Source organism: Macaca mulatta, chromosome 10 (genome assembly GCF_049350105.2).
Source record: "Macaca mulatta isolate MMU2019108-1 chromosome 10, T2T-MMU8v2.0, whole genome shotgun sequence".
Classification (NCBI taxonomy): Eukaryota; Metazoa; Chordata; class Mammalia; order Primates; family Cercopithecidae; genus Macaca; species Macaca mulatta.
The window spans coordinates 24,847,683-24,861,133 of NC_133415.1; the positions used below are offsets into that span (position 1 = coordinate 24,847,683).

Consider the following 13,451-nt stretch of genomic DNA (forward strand, 5'->3'; position numbering starts at 1 on the left):
TTGTGTAAAATGGGGAGGAAAGTAGATACCACCTTCCCAGACCTGCTGTGAGGATTCAATGAGCTAGTGCACGTAAAACACTTGGCACAGATCCTGGTGCTCAGTAGATGATCAGTTTCAGGCACGATTTTATAAATTATAACCACAGTCACTGTTACTACCAATGGCCAGTATTGGGACAGCCACCATCTTGTCGCCTCTTCCATGGCTTCTCCCCACCTGAAGCCTCCCTCCTTTGCCTGGCCTCTGGGATATCCCATCCTCAGTCTCCCCAGCATTTATCTTTAGAAATCAAAACTGGGGCTAGGAGTGGTTACTCACACCTGTAATCCCAGTACTTTGGGAGGCCAAGGGAGGAGGATCACTCAAGGTCAGGAGTTCAAAACCAGCCTGGCCAACATGGTGAAACCTTGTCTCTACTAAAAATAAAAATAAAAAATAGCCAGGTGTGATAGTGGATGCCTGTAATCCCAGCTACTCGGGTGGCTGAGGCAGGAGAATCACTTAAGCCCAGGAGGCAGAGGTTGCAGTGAATCAAGACCGTACCACTGCACTCCAGCCTGGGTGACAGAGTGAGATCCCATGTCAAAAGGAAAGGAAGGGAAAGGAGAGGAGAGGAGAGGAGAGGAGAGGAGAGGAGAGGAGAGGAGAGGAGAGGAGAGGAGAGGAGAGGAGAGGAGAGGGAGGGAGGGAGAGGGAGGGGAGGGAGGGGAGGGAGGGGAAGGGAGGGGAGGGGAAGGGAGGGGAGAAGAGAAGAGAAGAGAAGAGAAGAGAAGAGAAGAGAAGAGAAGAGAAGAGAAGAGAAGAAAAGAAAAAAGAAAAGAAAAGACAAGACAAGACAAGACAAAAAAGAAAATTGGGCCAGGCATGTTGTTGTGCACCTGTAATCCCAGCACTTTGGGAGGCAGAGATGGGAGGATTGCTTGAAACCAGGAGTTTGAGACCAGCCTGGGCAATATAGTGAAATCCCATCTATATCATAAAAAATTTTAAAATTAGCTGGGTGTGGTGGCACATTGCTGTAATCCCAGCTACCTGAGAGGCAAGGCAAGAGGATACCTTGAGCCCAGGAGTTGGAGGCTACAATGAGCGAAGATCACGCCACTCCACTCCAGCCCAGGCAACAGAGTGAGATCCTGTTTAAAAAAAAAAGTTCCCCCATCACCATTTTCTGGGAGTTCACCTTCACCTCACTAATGATGAGTTTGGGTCTCTGACAGTGCTTCCAGAATGCGCCAGGTCCCGTGGTTCCTGCACTCCACCTGGAGCTACGAGAGAGCCGTCAGACAGTACAAGTTGTTATTACACTCCCACCACTACCTGAAGACTGTGATTTCCTGAGGCTGGGCCAATTTTTCTCACCAGGGCTTCTCACTGCCCCCCACAGTGGGTTCCCAGCAACCCCAACCCCTTCTGTATCACCCATGAGAAATCTACACAACAGAGGCTCTGGACTGTGCTTCTTGGGGTGAGCAGGGTGGGGAACGGCAGTGGCTCTACGTTAATCTTGCTGCCAGAAGGAGACTCCATTAGGTTCCTCGGGTCACCATAGTAATAATTGCCCTGGACCAGGTGCAGTAGCTTACACCTGTAATCCCAACACTTTGGGAGGCTGAGACAGGAAGATCGCTTGAGCTCAGGAGCTCAAACCTGGGCAACATAGTGAAACCCCATCTCTACAAAAATAATAATAATAATAATACAAAAATTAGCCAGGCGTGGTGGCATGTTCCTGTAGTCCCAGCTACACAGGAGGCTGAGGTGGGAGGATTGCTTGAGCCCAGGGGTGAAGGCTGCAATAAACTGTGATTGCACCACTGCACTCCAGCATGGGCAACAGAGCAAGAACCTATCTCAAAACAAACAAACAAAAAGTACCCCAAACTAGAAGCCTTAAAATACAGAAATGTATTCTCTCACAGTTCTGGAGGTTCAGAGTCTAAACTCCAGGTGCAGGAGGGCCATGCTCCCCCTGAAGCCTGTATGGGAGAATCCTCCCTTGCGTCTTCCAGCTTCCGGTGGTGGCCGTCAATCTTCAGCACCCCTTGCCTTGCAGCTGCACCTCTCCAATCTCTGCCTCTGTTATCATGTGATCGTCCCCCTGTGTGTCTGTCCTCATGTTATCTTCCTTCTTCTTATGAAGACACCAGTCATATTGGATTAAGGGTATACCCTACTCCAGTATACCCTCTTCTTATCTAATTATATCTGCAATTACTCTGTTCCCAAATAATATCGCATTCTGAGATACCGGGGGTTAGAAGTTCACCATCTCTTTTGTGGGACACAATTCTACCTATGCCAGACTCGGATACCATATTTTCAACCATCTCCTATGTCAGATGGGGAAACTGAGGCAGTCAAAAAGAGTGGCTAAAACCCAAAGAAACCTGAGGTCCAATTCCAGCTGGGCCATTTACCAGCAGAGTGACCTCTGGCAAGTAAGTCACCTCTCTGAGCCTCAGTTTCTTTGTCGACAGAATAGGGGTTAATAGTAATCATGCCTTATTCAAAGGCATGTGGTGAATTCCTGTTCTCAGCCACTGCCTGAGAAATACTCTGTCTTGCATTTTCTCATTTCCTTCTTTACCATGAGGGTCCAAAAAGAAATCACAGCTTCAGCAAAGCATAGATAGATTCTGGCCTTTGAAGTCAAAATGACTTGAGTTTGCAAAATAGATGCTTCCTTTCCTAACTGTGTGACCTTAGGAAAGTGACTTCACCTCTCTGTAAACTAAAGAGAATACTAGTCCCTCCCTCCCAGAGTCAGTGAGAATTTAAACAACTGCACATGAAGCTCCAAGCAGAGAATGTACTACATGGTGCTTGATCAGAAGTAACCACTTCTGTGGTTGTGCAGTGCCACTGCAGCAGGCACTGTTGGTATCCCACCCACATCCCCTTGGCAACCACCTACTGGACAGCTTCCTATTGCAAGTACCTGTGATCTCTGCTGTCTCTGGCTACCAGATATCATCAGCTCACATACAGGACATATAGAAAGTGTCAGGGGCACTTCACTATTCACCCCACCCCCCAGCCCTCAACCGATGGCTGATAGGAGGTGGTGAATCAATACCTCAGCTCCCTCACGTCTTGGATGAAACAACCAAAGGTATGAGGTACGCTCTACACAGCCTCCCAGAGGTCCCCAGCAGGACTGAGCCCATTGCCCACCATGTAACCTTCTCCTTCATATACCTGCATTGGGTCCTTTTCTTCCCTGGCTAACTTCCCACTCCCCGCCTGTGGATCACCTCCCCTAGTAAATTACCTGCACTAAAGTAATTGTCTCAGGGTCTGCTTCTGGTGGAACCCAACCTAAAACATGTATTTCTAACCTAAGCTTCAGGGACCCTCAGTCCCTGGCTTTGTGTCTTTGGAGTCCCTCTGAAAACACCAACCTCCTCCTCTTCCAGGGCTGTCTTCAAACTTCCATTCCCACCTCACTAGAGAGGCTGCTGGGTGTGACTGCCTCAGGGTGTTGGTGCCTGGAAATGCCAAGTTCTTGATCTCCATGAACTTTTCTTTTTCTCTTTCTTTCTTGCTGCGTGCTTGCTTGCTTGCTTTTATTTTTATTCTTTCAGGATCTCACTCTGTTACCCAGGCTGGAGTGCAGTGGCCGAATCATGGTTCACTGCAGCCTCAAACTCCTGGCCTCAAGGAATCCTCCCACCTCAGCCTACCTAATAGTAGGACCACAAGTGCACAGCACCATGCCTAGCTAATATTTTTTTGTTTTTTTGTAGAGATGGGGTCTCACTGTGTTGCCCAGGCCGGCAACAGGTTGAGGGGTTGCCCTCCTGGTTGGGCTCAAGTGATCCTCCCATCTCAGCCTCCTAAAGTGCTGGGATTGCAGATGTGAGCTACCATGCCAAACACCACTCCCTCACCATCATGAACTCTTTTCTCTGCTTACCACCTAGCCTGAGACCCACACGAGAGAAGAGCCACACCCCAAGTTGGACAAATGCCCACTGCATGGGGCATCCTCCTTATATGCGAAGGTCAACCTTGAGGTTTGCAGGTTTAGGTCAAGAGGGAACACACGAAGCTCTGGAATCATAATTTTAAGAATTAAAAAAAGAAAATCAGTGGAGCCCTTTTTACAAAGTAAGTCAAAGGAGGAACTTCAAAATACAAAATAGGTAACTTGGGGCGGTGACCCTGACCTTCATCCTCAAAGCTGCCTCCTTGCTTTCTACTGTGGCCACTGAGAGCTGGAGGAGGTAGGGTTGCCAGTTAAAATACACGACACCCAGTTAAATTTTAACTTCAGATAAACAAGGAATCGCATTTAGTATGACTATGTCTCATGCAATATTTGGAATACACTCATGCTGAAAAAATTATTCGTGTTTATTTGAAATTCAAATTTAACTGAGCTTATAGCTTCATTTTCATTTGTTTGTTTCTTTGTTTTTGCTAAATCTGACCACCCCACCTAGGATCCCCTGATACTGCTTAAAACTACTTTGTCTGTGACTGTCCCTTAGATGGGCCTGGACTCTGGCAGTCAGTTTCCTCCAAGACTTTTTTAAAGGGCCCACCCAGGAGAGGACAGGGATGTGGATGATGTCTGCATCCCAGTGGGGTCTTGGTCACCTTGAAATGGAGCAAAGCTAGGGTAAATTTGAACTCCAGGCCTCTGGCTATGAAAACTAGCCTGTCCCCTCTGGAGGTCACTTGATTCTTTTCAACTGATTCTCCTTAGCTGTGATTGTAACATCCTGGAACACAGAATGTAGAAAGAAACCGGAGGCCTGAGGCATCACCATCAGCCAGCATGGTGCTAGGGGTTGTTTTTCTCTGTACCAGGTGGGCTTGGTCATGTGGGAGCAAGAGACGGGAAAGTGGGAGAAGTTGAGAAGTTACATGCATGTGAATGTGCCTTCTTTGGCAAAACATTGGAATTTACTAAGAACCACATACCCCTCCCCACTCAGAGGACACAAGGAACATTCTGACTGAGGGAAGAATTTTTATGAACTCCTCATCTAAGAAGCATACCAATGAGCCACCCATCCACTCCTCCACACATCCATCCATCTATCCATTCGTTCATTCAACAAATGTTTGCTGAGCACCTATTACGTGCCAAGTTTTATGCTGAGTGCTGGGCATACAAGCCCTAAAAGGGACATACCTAGTCCTGACCCCATGGATTTCCCCTATGTAATGGGAAAAACAAAGAAGGATGTAAGCAACCCAAAAAATAAATAAACTGATTACAGAGTACAAGTTCTTTGCAGGATTCATATCCTGTGATCCTTAGTTCACTTTTTATTAAATTTAAAAATGCTTTTGTTCATCCCCATCTCCATTTCTGCCAGTAAAATTGAGCTCCAGGAACCAACTTTTTTGTTATAATATCAAACAGTGACATTCCAGGGCCTGGCCTTAACAATGTAGAAGGCTTCACAATTAACAGAGGAAGTCTCAAAAGATGATGAAGAGGAGAGTTCCTCTCCCCTGTAGTGACCATGGGGCAGATATCTTCCTCCTTCACAAAATGAGCTTCAAAGAAATCTATTTGATAAGATGCGAAATTGAGAACATTCTTAGGAACGTGCAGTCTCATTTTTCAGTGCCATATGGAGGTGTGTGTGAATATCTATAATTCTTAAGCAACTGGACCTGAAAGTACACTGTGAGCAAAGGGGTCCTGAGAAATTCCTAAGAGTTTAGAAATTCTTAAGACATTATTTTCATGCCCTGTGAAAATAACGTTCAAAGAGAGTCATGGCATTCTGATTGATTACCTTACCTGACAATGGGCTGCCTGGTAATCATTGCAGTGAGCATCTCTGTGCTATCCAGACAGAAGTAGCTGTGGGAGAGTAGAGTCAAATCAGAAGAGGAGTCACTGACACTTTCTTCTTCTCCCTCGAGACTGATTGGGGGAAAGACCTATGACTCTAGTAGATTCCATATTTTTAATAAAAAGACTGGAAATCTAGCTCTCTAAATAAATCATTTTAATTTGGTGATTAGGGAAGATCATCTCTGATGAGATGGCAAAATGCTGAAAAGCTGAGACCCAAAGTTAAGAAATTCATCCTTAAAGAGTAGGAAGAGGTTGGGCACAGTGACTCATGTCTGTAATCCCAGCATTTGGAAGACCGAGGTGGAAGGATTGCTTGAGCCCAGGAGTTCAAGACCAGCCTGAGCAACATGACAAGACCCTGTCTCTCCAAAAAAAAAAAAAAAAAAAAAGTAAATTAGCCAGGTGGCCCATGCCTGTGGTCCCAGCTACTCAGGAGGCTGAGGTGGGAAGATCATTTGAACCCAGAAGGTTGAGGCTGCAGTGAACTGTGACCTCACCACTGTATTCCGACCTACGTGACAGAGTGAGACCTGTCTCTAATAAATAAATAAATAGCAAAAATAAAATTAAAAAGAGAGAGCAGGAAAAACAGCATTACAGACACAAGAAATAGCAAGTGCACTCCAGCCTGGGTCACAGAATGAGATCCTGTCCCAGAAACAAAAAGAAAAACAGCAAGAGCAAAAGCCTGAGACAGGCGTTAACTCTTGAGCATTCGAGACGCCTAACAAAGACAGCAGAAGTGGAACACAGGGAGGAAGCACGCGGAGATGAGGTGGAGAGGTCCATGGTGGTCAGCACTCAAGGCTCTGTGGAGCATGCATTTTATTCTTCTAGTGATGAGAGCAAATAGATGGCTTCAAGCCGGAGAATGAGCTTTCACAAAGCAGGCTTAGTTGTGCAGAAAGATCAGAACGCAGGATTGGTCACTGTTGGAGCTGACTTTTCATTCTGCGTGCACACTGTGGCTCAGCATAGGAGTTACCTTTTGACTTCTCATAAAATTACCTGCACTTTGTAAATAATCTGACTCCCCTGGTCCAACAGAAGCAGAAAGAAAAAGTTTAAAGCCAAAATAATACAAAACAAAAAAGAACCTGCTTACCCCTGAGAGCATGAGCATGAGGGACATGTTGTCTACTGCCAGCATGGAGTGGGAAATGAGTTTGGAGTTGGCCCTCCACAGGGGGGATTTGTGGTTCCTTGAAACTGTCAAATAAATCACCCATATTTAGTAACTGTAATATTGTTTGGGTATTACCTTCAACGGATTTGTCTGACATTCCAGGCATCTTATTTCCCCGTCCATCAAAGTCCCACTCACCATTACACACCCAGCTGAATGGCTAAAGTGGAAGGAACTGACACCACCAAACATTGGCAGGGATGAGGAGGAACTGGAATGCTCATCTATTGTGAGTGGAAGTACAAAATGGTACGACCATTTTGGAAATTTTGTAGCAGTTTATTAAAAAGTCAAACATATTTGTTATGTGGCCCATTAATCCTGCCCTCAGAAATTTACCTAAAAGAAATGAAAACATATCTTCAAAAAATCTTGTGCAAGAATGTTCATAGCTGCTCTACTCGTTATAGGCAAAACCTGCAGATATCTCTGATGTCCATCAACAGGAGAACAGACAAACTGAGGTATATTCATAGTATTCAGCAATTAAAAAAAAGAAATGAGTGGTCCAGCATTATGGCTCAAGCTTGTAGTCCCAACACTTTGGGAGGCCAAGGCAGAAGGATTGCTTGAGCCCAGGAATTCAGGACCAGCATGGGCAACACGGTGAAATCCTGTCTCTACAAAAAATTGCAAAAACTAGCCAGATATGGTGGCCTGTGCCTGTAGTCTCGGCTATTTTGGAGGCTGAGGTGAGAAAATGGCTTGAGCCAGGGAGGTTGAGGCTACAGTGAGCTGAGATCGTGCCACCGAACTCCAGCCTGGGCGACAGAGTGAGATCCTGTCTCAAAAAAAAAAAAGAGGGGGGAGGGGAATGAGCTATTGACCTATGTTACAGCATGAAGAAATATCGAAAGCATTATGCTGGATTAAGAAAAAAACAAATGGAAAGGGTACATGCTGTGTATGATATCATTTACAAAAAGTTCTTGAAAAAGAAACACTAACTTAACAGTAATAGAAATCAGATCAGCAGTTGCTTTTGGGAATGAAGGAGTTACCTGGCACAATGAAGTTTTCTGTGGTGCTGGTGATGCCTTTTGTTTCCTAATAGAGATATCGGTTGCACAAGTGTATGCCTTTATCAAACTGATGTAACTGTGTACTTCACATTAAGAATTTCACTGAATATAAAAGATAATTTAACAATTAACTCAAGATGGATTAAAGACTTAAATGTAAAACCCAAAACTATAAAAACCCTGGAAGACAACCTAGGCAATACCATTCAGGACATAGGAATGGTAAAAGATTTTATGACAAAGATGCCAAAAGCAATTGCAACAAAAGCAAAATTTGACAAATGGGATCTAATTAAACTAAAGAGCTTCTGCAAAGCAAAAGAAACTATCAACAGAGTAAACAGAAAACCAACAGGATGGGAGAAATTTTTTGCAAACTATGCATCTGACAAAGGCCTAATATTCAGCATCTATAAGGAACTTAACCCAATTTACATGAAATAAACAACCCCATTAAAAAGTGGGTAAAGGACATGAACAGACACTTTTCAAAAGAGGACATACATGTGGCCAACAAGCATATGAAAAAAAAAAAGCTCAACATCACTGATCATTAGAGAAATGTAATCAAAACCACAGTGAGATAGCATCTCACACCCGTCAGAATAGCTATTATTAAAAAGTCAAACTAGCGGGCGCCTGTAGTCTCAGCTACTTGGGAGGCTGAGGCGGGAGAATGGCGTGAACCCGGGAGGCGGAGCTTGCAGTGAGCCGAGATCACGCCACTGCACTCCAGCCTGGGAGACACAGCGAGACTCCGTCTCAAAAAAAAAAAAAAAAAAAAAAAAAGTCAAAAAACAACAGGTGCTAGGGAGGCTGCCGAGAAAAAGGAATGCTTATACACTGCTGGTGGGAGTGTAAATTAGTTGAACCATTGTGGAAAACAGTGTAGCGATTCCTCAAAGACCTAAGAACAGAACTACCATTCAACCTAGCAATCCTATTACTGGATAGATATCCAAAGGAATATAAAGTTTTCCATCATAAAGTCACATGCACACGTATGTTCCCTGCAGCACTATTCACAGTAGCAAAGACATGGAATCAACCTAAATGCCCAACAATAATAGGCTGGATAAAGAAAATATGGTACATACACTCCATGGAATACTATGCAGCCATAAAAAATGAGATCATATCCTCTGCAGGAACATGGATGGAGCTGGAGGCCACTATCCTTAGCAAACTAGTCCAGGAACAGAAAACAAAATACCGCATGTTCTCACTTCTAGGTGGAAACTAAATGATGAGAACATATGGACATATAGAGGGAAACAACACACATTAGGGCCTATCAGAGAGTGAGAAAAGGGAGAGGGTCAGGAAAAATAACTAATGGATACTAGGCTTAATACTTGGGAGGTGAAATAATCTGTACAACAAACCCCCATGGCACAAGTTAACTATATAACAAACCTGCATGTGTGCCCTTCAACTTAAAATAGAAGTTTAAAAACAAAGAATTTCCCTGAATATAAAGGGCATCTCATTTTTAATGTAAAAATAAATAAGATTCTATTACCCTGGGCAGTCTTCTCTACCTTTTTGGTGTAGAACTACACCTCAGAGTTACTACACAAGGGGAGGTAGCTGGGGTATTTATATACCAACTCCTATTAGTCATTGGATGAGGGCTGCTGGAAGTGGAGGTGTAATTCCCCAGCACCTCCAGCTGGCCATGAGTACCAGCAGAGCAAGCCCAGTGGGCAAAGAGAGCTCCTTTAGGAAAAAAAATTGCAGAAATGTGGGAGTCAGGCTGGCATGCATGAAACTGGCACCTACCAGGGTAATATGGGTGGGACCCCAACAGCATCCACCGCAGGCCTTGTTGTGTCTGCTCCTATAGCCTCCTGTGTGTATAATTGTATCCTAACAGAAATTAGAAGTTTGGGTTACAGAACCAGGCAGACCAAGCCTCAGATTTCAGCTCTGTCACTTTCTAAGTGACATGTTGAGCAAATGGTGCTTCTTCTGAAAAATGGGGTTCATGCATTGTTGAGGACATTCAATAAGATAATCTCTGTTCTGGGCTTACCATAGCACATAATATGAACTCTTATTATGGCACATCAGAGAAACTCCAATAAACACTAACAGCAACAATTATTTTTTTCTACTATGTTCATTCTATTTTCCAAAAAACAGTCAAACTCAAAATTTTTTCATGAAAGATTTTCTCTCTTAAATTATTTTGAAAATTTAATTGTTGAAAAGATAATACATTTACAAAGTTTGAAATCCAAAAATTATTAAAGGATACGCAGAAAAGGCTTTCTCCTTTGACACGCCAGCCACCCAGTTGCCCTCCCCACAAGCAAATGGGATTATCAGTATGTTTGTGTATTTTTCCAAAGGTATTTGCAGATGGTAGTCTAAAATTCTATTCTAGGTCTGCTTCTGTTTATCTATGACTGAATCTAGTACATGAATCAGTGTTTGGTTTGGCATGAATAATATATGCAGGTTTTATTTTGAAAGCATGTTAGATTTACGAAAGAGTAGCAGAGATGATACAAAGAGTTCTTGGACATCCTTCACCCAGCATCCCCCAGTGCTACTATTTTACATAACCACAGTGCATTTATCAAAACTAAGATGGTGATGTTGGTACCCTGAAATTAACAATACTATAGATTGTATTCAGACTTTACCAGTTTTTTCATTAAAGTGGATCTAATCCGGGATGGTGTGTTGCATATGTCTTGGCATCCCTTTAGGGCACCAAGATACCCAGTGCTCCACATTTAAGAATTGCTAGCACAGAGGAGCATGGAGCACTTTATTGGTGTCACTACCACAATGGGACTGGAAATTCAGGTCACCACCCTACTATGTGTCCTTGGAAACTCACCTTTCCTCTTTGGGCTTTAGTCTCCCATTCAGTACAATGCAGCAGTGAAACCGTATTAGCCTTTCTGAACTTGCGTGGTCAAAGCAATGTGATGAACTCCACACACTCTAACACCTCTTAGACATCCCAATGTTCATTAGCATGTTAAAGGTTCTGATAAGTCCTGCAACAAAACACCTGTTTTAATATCACTTAACTCAGCATTGCTCAGGCACATTGGATTAGGGAGGCAATTTTTAACCCTCCATATTTATCTACAGAAGTGTGTTCTTCTGTAGAACCTTTGGGGCATGATGGACTAAATGGAAATAAAGCCTGTTAACAGAGCCTCAGCTTGATGGGGATTCAAGAGCAAGCACACTGCCTAGAGAAGGCTGGTCATGAAAATTTGGAAGGAGAGACACAAAAGGGAAGGCTGACCAAAAACTTGGCTGACTTTCCCTTGGCTTCCCAGATCTCCTTAGCCAGCCCAGCTCCTGGACATTGTGGAAACCCTATGGAGCTGCATGTGGCAACCCGTTTGGAAGAAAACTTAGCAATGTACCTCAAATTGTCAGTGCACATGCTCTTGAGCTCAGTGATAATGTATCTAGATGCATCCGCACCTGAGCACAGAGGGGTCTGTGCAGGCTAATTACAGCCTCATGGCTTGAGGTGGCAAAAGACTGAAAATAATGGAATGTCCCATTATACAGGAGTGATTACAGAAACGGCGGTCCATGCAGGCAGTGGAATTCCACACAGCCATTAAGAAAAAGAGTGTGTGTGTGTGTGTGTGTGTGTGTGTTTGTGTGTGTGTGTGTATACATGCTCACATGCACCTCACATATACTCAGTCACAATGTACGGCCCATCTCAAGAAGGAGAACATGACACTGGGAACCGTGGTTACCCCCAAATAGAAGAACTGAAAGACCTGGAGACAGAAGGGGAAGAACTTGATTTTTCACTGACTACTCCTCTGTACCTTCCTAGTTTTGTACCTTGCAAGCATTGCTTACTTAATGAATTAAAATAATAATTTCAAAAAGAATGAGACATGGTTTAATTTATCTATAAAATGGAATACTGTACTAAATGCAGTTGTTTAAAAAGAAGGGAAAAAAAGAAAGAATGGGGAAGCTGTTTGTGTACTGAAATGAAAGTATCTACACGTTTCAGTGAAAAAAAAGCAAAATGTAGAAATATATATAGATTATATTATTCCTGAGTTTAAAGGGGTTTAAAATAAGATTATAGACATATTTTCTTGGATATATGTATATATGTAAAAAAATTCTGGAAGGATATTAAAAAGCTAATATAATCATATGAAAATAATCATAGTTATGGGGGGCTGGCATGGAAGCAGGAAACGTTTCACTCTATTCCTTCAAATATATTCAGATATATTACACCTTTATATATTTTATTATATGTATTTGAACAATGAGTATATTGCCCCTTCAAAGTTACATAAATATGAATGCAGGAAATCTATATGGACAGATGCATAACAATTTTCCATATATAGGTAAACAGAAAGAGCAAGTTTGCAGAATAGTATGTATAGTATCACTTGTCTACCAAAAAATGTATGTGTGTATGTGTGTATGTGTTTATATACATTTATATACATACATATATATACATTTATATACACACACACACAATTGAAAGCACACACTCTGCCTGGAAGAATTCAGAAAAAAACTGCTAACAATGACTTCCCCTTTTGTGGGTACCTGGAGACAGACAGGGATTATTCACCCTGAAAAACTAGTTCAATGTTTACCACGTGTGTAAAATTTTTTTAATGTTTTAAAAACATCTGTGAAATAATGATCACCATAACAAAGTTTTTTGAGCAAAAATGTACAAATAAATGTTTCTCCTTTGGGAATGAGAGGTATAAATTTCAGTCCATCCATACTCTAGAATCCTCTTCAGATATTAAAATATTTGAAAAAGTAAATGTCAGCCAGGTGTGGTGGCTCACACCTGTAATCCCAGCACTTTGGGAGGCTGAGGTGGGAGGATCACTTAAGCCCAGGAGTTCAAGACCAGACTGGCCAACATAGCAAGGCCTCATCTCTACAAAAAAATAGAAAAAAATAGCCTGTAGCCCTAGCTACTCAGAAGGTGGGAGGATCCCATGTGCCCAGGAGTTTGAGGCTGTAGTGAGCCATGATTGCACCACTGCACTCCAGCATGGGTGACAGAGCAAGATCCTGGCTCAAAAAAAACAAAAACAAAAACAAAAACAAAAAAAAACAAAAAAAAAAAACCTAAATGTATATTTATTTATGCTGACCTGAAAAGAAACAATGTATTATTAAACAATGTGTTATTGGGAAACAACGTATTTTTATGAAACAAAGTATTATTAAGTAAAATTTCAGAACCAAAAATATGATATTACCCAATTTTTGCAGTAAAGCCTCTATGTACTTGTGTGTACACATGCATATATATTGTATTATATAAACAATATGTAGAAGATTCAAATCCTGACTCTCTTCCTTATTAGCTGTGTGATCTTGAGCTAGTTACTAAAAATTTGGGGGCCTCGGTTTCCTCACTTGT

The 13,451-nt window shown here is 42.6% G+C and overlaps 1 long non-coding RNA gene across 1 annotated transcript in view; it reads right to left on the bottom strand.

The window, feature by feature from the left end:
* LOC107000618 (uncharacterized) overlaps nt 1-13,451 on the bottom strand; it is a 52,511-nt gene that overhangs the window by 11,549 nt on the left and 27,511 nt on the right. The window contains exons 2-7 of the long non-coding RNA XR_013399436.1: nt 10,887-11,049; nt 9,818-9,904; nt 8,015-8,137; nt 6,933-7,036; nt 5,768-5,830; nt 1,190-1,268 (exon numbers count right to left, since the gene is read on the bottom strand). This is a non-coding gene — a long non-coding RNA (uncharacterized LOC107000618). The remainder of the gene's footprint in view (nt 1-1,189; nt 1,269-5,767; nt 5,831-6,932; nt 7,037-8,014; nt 8,138-9,817; nt 9,905-10,886; nt 11,050-13,451) is intronic.